The sequence below is a fragment of the Rhinolophus sinicus genome, chromosome 16 (assembly GCF_057876585.1).
Source record: "Rhinolophus sinicus isolate RSI-liver-muscle chromosome 16, RSI-T2T, whole genome shotgun sequence".
NCBI lineage: Eukaryota > Metazoa > Chordata > Mammalia > Chiroptera > Rhinolophidae > Rhinolophus > Rhinolophus sinicus.
Window position 1 is genome coordinate 138,280,260 of NC_142516.1, and position 7,087 is coordinate 138,287,346.

Here is a 7,087-nt window from a genome sequence, read left to right on the forward strand (position 1 = left end):
ATTTGAGGGGTCATAGGTTCCCCATCCCTATGTTTTCCTCTGCTTTTTGCCCCCACAGAGGGTATAATCCCACCCTGCACCTTCTCTTCTTACATAGGTGCACACTGTCTTTATTTTCTTTCCTGACTTGGCTGCCCTTGCCCCATTGATGATCTCCTCCCTCTTCTTTTCATTCTTTCTTCACCTGTTCCATAGTTGAGTGGGGGAAAAAATTGTCCGTATCATGGATGGTAAGTAAAAGATGCTAGTGATATTCCTGTATTGAGGAAAAGGAAGACCGCCAGTTTGGAAGTGATTTGGATTTCGAAAATGTTAATAGAATCAACAAACCCTTTGGTGCTGATGAAAAAAGAGCATCTCTTATGAAAATTACAGGCCAGTTTTGCTCATGTGCGTAAGTGCCCCAGTGCTAAACAAATACCAGCAAACTGAGCACTGCCGCACAATAAACCCACAAAGGCCCCAGCCAGGTGGGGGTTTTTTTGAAGTTGGTTCAACGTTTAAAAAATCCTACTTATGTCATTTGCCACACGATCTCAAAACTCAAAAGCATTTAATAAGATTCATTATATAGTCTTCATAAAAATCTTGTTAAAATAGGAATGGAAGAAGATGTCCTTAATCAATACATCTCTAGAAGAAAAGGAAGGGAGGGAGGGAGGGAGGGAAAGAAAAAAAATCCCAAACTACAGCTAATCTCATTATTAATAGTAAAATATTGAAACATTTTTTCCTGTAAAATTAAGACCATGTCTAGAATGCGAACTATCACCATTTCTATTCAATATTGAATTAACATAAAAGATTAAAAAAAAAAAAAAGTAACAGCCTCTGTGTAAATCAGGCTGTGGGGCTGAGAGCGCGCTTCTTCCCGGGGTTGAGTGTTACGTTGTTTGTCCTTCTGGCTGCCATCTCGCAGCTCTGCCACGTTGTCTGTCTGCTGGGGCTGCCGGCGCCCAGTAGGAGCCAAGCCTCGGTGGAGACCATGGTGAGCCCAGGGAGGGAGAGTTATCGAATGAAGAGCTATAAGAACAATGCCCTAAACCCTGAGGAAATGAGGCGAAGAAGAGAAGAAGAATATTCAGCTCCGGAAGCAGAAGCGGGAACAACTTTTTAAACGGAGAAATGTGAAGATGATTAATGAAGAAGGCGCCACGTTCGCTAGTCCTCTCATAGATTCCTGTGTGAGCTCTACCGCTGGGGAGAGTGTGACCACAAGAGAGATGGTCGAGATGCTCTTTTCTGATGCTTCTGACCTGCCGTTAGCAACACACAGAAATTCCGGAAACTGCCCTCCAAAGAGCCTAGTCCTCCAAGAGATGAAGTTGTCAACACTCCAGGAGTGGTGGGTCGGTTTGTGGCGTTTCTGAAGAGGAATGAGAATTGCACATTACCGTTTGAAGCTGCCTGGGCTCTAACGAACATTGCCTCTGGAACCTCTCAGCAGACCAAAATTGTCATTGAAGCAGGGGCTGCCCCCATTTTTATACAGTTGCTTAACTCGGACTTGGAGGATAATACAGGCACAGGCAGTCCAGTCCGGGCACTGGGAAACATAGCTGCAGACAGCTCTGTTTGCAGAGATTACATCTTGAACTGTTCCATCCTTAATCCTTTGTTAACACTCCTTACAAAGTGCACACGACTGACGATGATACGGAATGCAGTCTGGGCACAAACTCCTGCAGAGGGAAGGACCCACCCCTAGAGTTTGCAAAGGTCTCCCCTTGTTTGCCTGTGCTGTCTGGCCTACTCCTCAGCAGCGACTCAGACTTGCTGGCAGATGCTTGCTGGGCCCTTTCTTATCTGTCTGATGGACCCAACGAGAAGATCCACGCAGTCATAGACTCTGGAGTCTGCAGGAAATTGGTAGAGCTTCTAATGCATAATGATTACACAATGGCTTCTCCTGCCCTGAGAGCTGTGTGTAACATCGTCACTGGGGATGACACCCAGACCCAGGTGATTCTTAACTGTTTAGCCCTTCCTTGTCTCCTTCACTTACTGGGCAGCCCCAAGGAGTCAATCCGGAAAGAAGCTTGATGGACCATCTCAAATATCACTGCTGGCAACAGGGTTCAAATACAGGGTGTCATAGGTGCAAATATATTTCCTGTGTTGATTGAAATCCTTCAGAAAGCAGAGCTCCATACAAAGAAAGAGGCAGCCTGGGCCATCACCAATGCCACATCAGGAAGAACCCCTGAGCAGATCAGGTACCTGGTCTCACTGGGCTGCATCAAACCCCTGTGTGACTTGCTGACTGTGATGGACTCAAAGATTGTGCAAGTGGCCCTCAATGGACTGGAGAACATCCTTCAGCTTGGAGAGCAAGAGGGCAAGCACAGTGGCTCAGGGGTCAATCCCTACTGTGTCCTCATTGAGGAAGCCTATGGCTTGGATAAAATTGAGTTTCTCCAGAGCCATGAGAACCAGGAGATCTACCAGAAGGCCTTCGACCTCATTGAGCACTACTTTGGTGTAGAAGATGATGATAGCAGCCTACCCCCACAAGTGGATGAAACACAACAGCAGTTCATCTTCCAGCAGCCTGAGGTCCCCATGGAGAGCTTCCAGCTATAATGTCTGCCTCTGGGGAGGGGAAGGGATGGGAAGCACCACCAACCAGCAGAAAAGCAGCCTTCTGGTGGGCAGGAAACCATACCCCCACCATCAGCCATTGCATACCTCCGCTGCCCTGGAAACTGCTCTTGACCTGTTCCGCCCCCTTCCCTGGAGGGAGCACCCTCTGGACAGACAGAACCATCTGAGGCTCACATTTGGGTTTTGTGACAAGAAGGGGACATGTTGGGTTTTTATTCCTTACACTGCATTTTGGCTCACATGTGTCTTTAACCCAGGAGCCCAGGGACAAACAAAGGAGGACTGAGGTAATCAATTTTGCACCTTTTTATTTTTATTCTTTAGTGGTGACCTCCTCCCCTTTTATCTTCCTTCATCCTTCCCAATTGTCTGCCCTGATCTGTGTAACTTTTATCTTGGGTACTTGCGCAGATGGAATATTCCAGAAGTAGGGGGTGGGAGAGGAGGGGAGAAATCCAAAACAAAGTGTTCTTGCTCCGACAGAAAAACAATGTAAAAGCTACACGTATTAAAAAGAAAAAAGAAAACTGTCATATTTTGATGACTAGGTTATAGAGATACATAAACCCCCACAAATACATAGACTCTCTTTGAATCCACAAGATACTTGTAAATGTTGAGTCACATGTATCAATATTAAAAAAACAAATTGCACTCTTGTCTACCAGTGACATTTAGAAAATTTAGTTTATAAAAACTGGCTAAATTTCATTTCTAGTCAAGATGGAAAAACAGGAACTGCCCTCCAGCCCAAAAACAACTAAAACACCAGACAAAATAAAATGTTCAAAACATTGGGTTTACCATTGCAGTAAGCTTTACAACTAATACATCATTGATAGATAGTTAAACTGGACTATAAGTTTTACTGTTTGTTCAATATCACATTTTTCTATTTTTTTATGTTAAGTTCTTCATTCTGATTCATTTTTCATTTGTATGGAGTATCTCCTTGAGTAATTCTCTTGGAATTAGTTTATTGTTTCTGAGTTCTTGCACAGCAAAATATACCTTTTATTTGCCATTACATTTGAACCATAATTAAATAATCATATACTTCATAATCCTTTTACCTTAGAACTCTGCTTTATTGCTATTTTGCATTCAGTGTTACAGTTGAAAAATCAAATACCAGCCTGAATATCTTTCCTTTACAGATAATTTATAAATTTATAAAATGTCTCCCTCTTTTTCATTGCAGTTTTAATTGTTTTTCTTTTTACCCTAGGAAATTAGCAATTTAATCATGAAATACAAAGATATGGATCTTATGATCCCATCTAACTCTCTGGGACCTACTTTGATTGAAAACAAGATTCTTTCCTGAATCCAACAGGATGTCTCACTGGTAATGTAGATGGCAGTGGGCTTCCAAGCTGCCTTCCTTCTTACATGTGCCTCAAAAAGTAGGTGGTTTTGGGATTTGGGGGTTGAATATGGCAGAAATACATTTCCTCACCCACCCAATGGATAGCTCAACACTCCTCTACGCCTCTCCTCTCTCTACAGTCTCCCCAAATCCTCCAGGCTCTGCACACATGGGTGGGCCTTGTAGAGAAAAACTGGTTTTGATTTGACCACCATGGCAACATCACAGAAGGATTATTTATCTAGACTGTAGGAGGGAAATACTTATATTGTTTATGTTACCTTGCGCTGGTACTACTTTCAAGGAAAACAGCAATAAAAAACATTTGCCCATCCACATTATATACTTGACAAGGTGGCATATTGGCTAAGATGTTAGGGCAAAGCAACCAAGTTCACCCAGAGTTTTCTCAAACACAGGTCATAAAATCAGCTATTAGGGAACTTCCGGGTCATCTGCAGCAAAGGGAATGGCTGTTCCTTGAGCTAGCTCGGGCAACTCCACACTATTATGCAGCTCATGCTTCCTGGCAGGCAACCTGGACCATAGGCACATGGCCATAGAGGCACCCTGATTCCCAAGGGGAGGGCACAGCTGGCAGGGTCCAGGGTTCCAGAAGAATTCTCCAATCCCCAACACTCTAAGCACACATCTTTGATCAAATTGTTGAATCTGTAATACCAGTTTGGTGTCTGTCACCAGTTGCCCAGCAAACTGGGATGGTACCATCCTCCAATTTCTCATTTGGGGGCAAAACTTTTCCTTTCTTATTGGGAATTTAGAAAAGGGTGGGACTAAGCAAATGCATTTAAGTTACCATTTTAGTCTCATTCTTCAAAAGAAGCTTTGATTCCTATCAAATTTGCAAATGTTTAATGACAAAATGCTGCTTAAATATATACATTTGGACTGTTTCTCCAGGGGTGGGGGTGGGGATTTTTTTGAGGGAAGCATGTTTTTTAACCTGCTTAAATTAAATAGATGTGCCTGTATTTAAAGATAATTGCCACAGGTCCCTCCCAGGGATTGTGCATTACATAGAGTTGAAACCTGATATTTAAAACAAAACAATGCCCCTAATGACAGACTTGTACACATTTGTGTAATTGTCTTGATGTTAAAATTCTCCATCAGTCACTGCATCCTTTGGGTTCAGGTCAGACTCTAGTTGGAAGTGTTTTGGAGTGTTGAATTTTGTGAAAATAAACTTAATTTTCAGCTATAGAAATTCTTTTAGAATTTCCCTAACCTCTCACCTGAAAGAATCCCAAATCTTTCTCCTGAGAATCCTCAGATTTCAAAAGTAATTAAAAAACCTTTAATAAGTAAGCTAACTCCTTCTACTTTATTACTTACTATTAGGATAAAGTAATATATTTAATAATAAGAAAATGAGATGATCAGGGAAATTATTTTATTTGTTTTTGAACTAAGCAAATTTTCTTTTCCAGTATTCATACACTTATGAAAAAAAATGGCACCATTTATGGGACAAAGATTTGAACAGATCTTTAAGAAGGTCTTAAAATACAGAGGCTCATGTATTCTCTCAGAAAACTCTGTTGAGTATATTATAAAGCACGTTCTGATTTTCAGTCAATCAAATTTTTCTACTGGTTAAACAGCCTGAACCCTATAATTTTTTCATAGAGAGAGTGCACTGTACTGTTGAGAAACTATTCATTGACTTATTTCAAGGAACTAACTGAGGAGAGAGAATAATTTGAATCTTAAAGCAGTTGCATGCTTTTCCTTTTGTTTTTGAGGGGAAGATCACAGGCTGGGAGAGCTGGAACCTCACTCAACGGGATATAGTGTTTCACAGAAATCGAGGAACACACTGCATAGCTCATTACAGAAGTTCTGGTTTGGAAAGTTTTTCGTTCCCCTTGTGCAGAATGTAGAAAGGAAAGATGATTTTCTAGGTGGCCATTCCTTCCTCTTGGGTTAGTTCTAGACTGTCCCAGGTGGGTGGGTAGGAACGGGTAAGTGTAGGAATCACATGGATAGACCATTTGAGATGCTCCAGTCTACTAATAGAGAGGCCCCTGGGACTCTGGGCCATGTCTTTGGACATCTGAAACTTCTAGGGGCCTGGCATCAACCCTGGGGTAACTTTTCCAGGGTTAGGTGATGGGGGCTCATTAGATTCCCTATCTTGGGATCTGTCTCCAAGCTGATCCATTTGCTCCCATCTTTTAGCAGTGAAATCTACAGCCATTTTTCTTCGTGGTCTAATATACGTACTTTTCTGCAGCACTCACTTATTTCATCTATTAAATTGGAGAAACGTGTGTGGGTTGGTCATGAGCCAGGAGAAGGAGAAGCTGGGGTCCACAACTCTGGTCAAGGTCTGTGCTGTGCTGGGCAAGATGTGCCAACTCTGAGAGGTAGCTGACTGTTGGTTTAGGGTAACATTACCTACAGTTCCTATCACAATTGGCTGCAATGGGGTCCTTTTCCAGGGCTCTCGGCTCATATATCATTTGCCTATGTTTTCTCTCTACAGATGTCTGGTAAGCATCTCACACTTAATATGTCCAAAACAGAACTCTATTCCCCATTTCTCCCTGAAAAAAATCCTTCTATCTCCTAGTCTTTCTCATTTCCCTAAATGGCTCCATTATCATCCTAATTGTTCAAGCTCCAAATTTAGAAGTTATCCTTTTTGTCTCTCTTTGCCTTCTCCACCACATTTAACCCACCAGCATATCGAATCAATCCTATATCACACCCAAATATGTAGTTCACCTTTGTTCACTGCCCCTCCTCAGCCCAAGCCTCTGAAAACACATAGGCTGCTAAGTGGTGACCTGTGTTCACTGTTGCCCATACACAACTCATTTGCCACATTGAGAATGGCCTTCTAAAAATATAAATCTTATAGTCTGACTTCCCAGCTTCCATCTCAATGGTTGCTGTCCCTCTTGGACTGAAACTCAAGCTTCTGCAGCTTTCAGCCTTGTCTTCTATCACACAGCCTTTGCATGTCATGCTCTAGCCATACTGGCCCTCTCTGAATCCCTCTAACTTTCCAGTATTGTTGGATGTTAACGTCCTTCCCCTAGTGCTGGCTCTCCCTAACATGCTCTTCTCTGCCCTTGGCTGGCTCCT

General features: G+C 42.5%; 1 pseudogene; it reads left to right on the top strand.

The window, feature by feature from the left end:
- Positions 1 to 985: 985 nt before the first annotated feature.
- On the top strand, positions 986 to 2,611 carry LOC109455174 (importin subunit alpha-7 pseudogene; annotated as a pseudogene).
- The last annotated feature ends 4,476 nt before the right edge of the window (positions 2,612 to 7,087 follow it).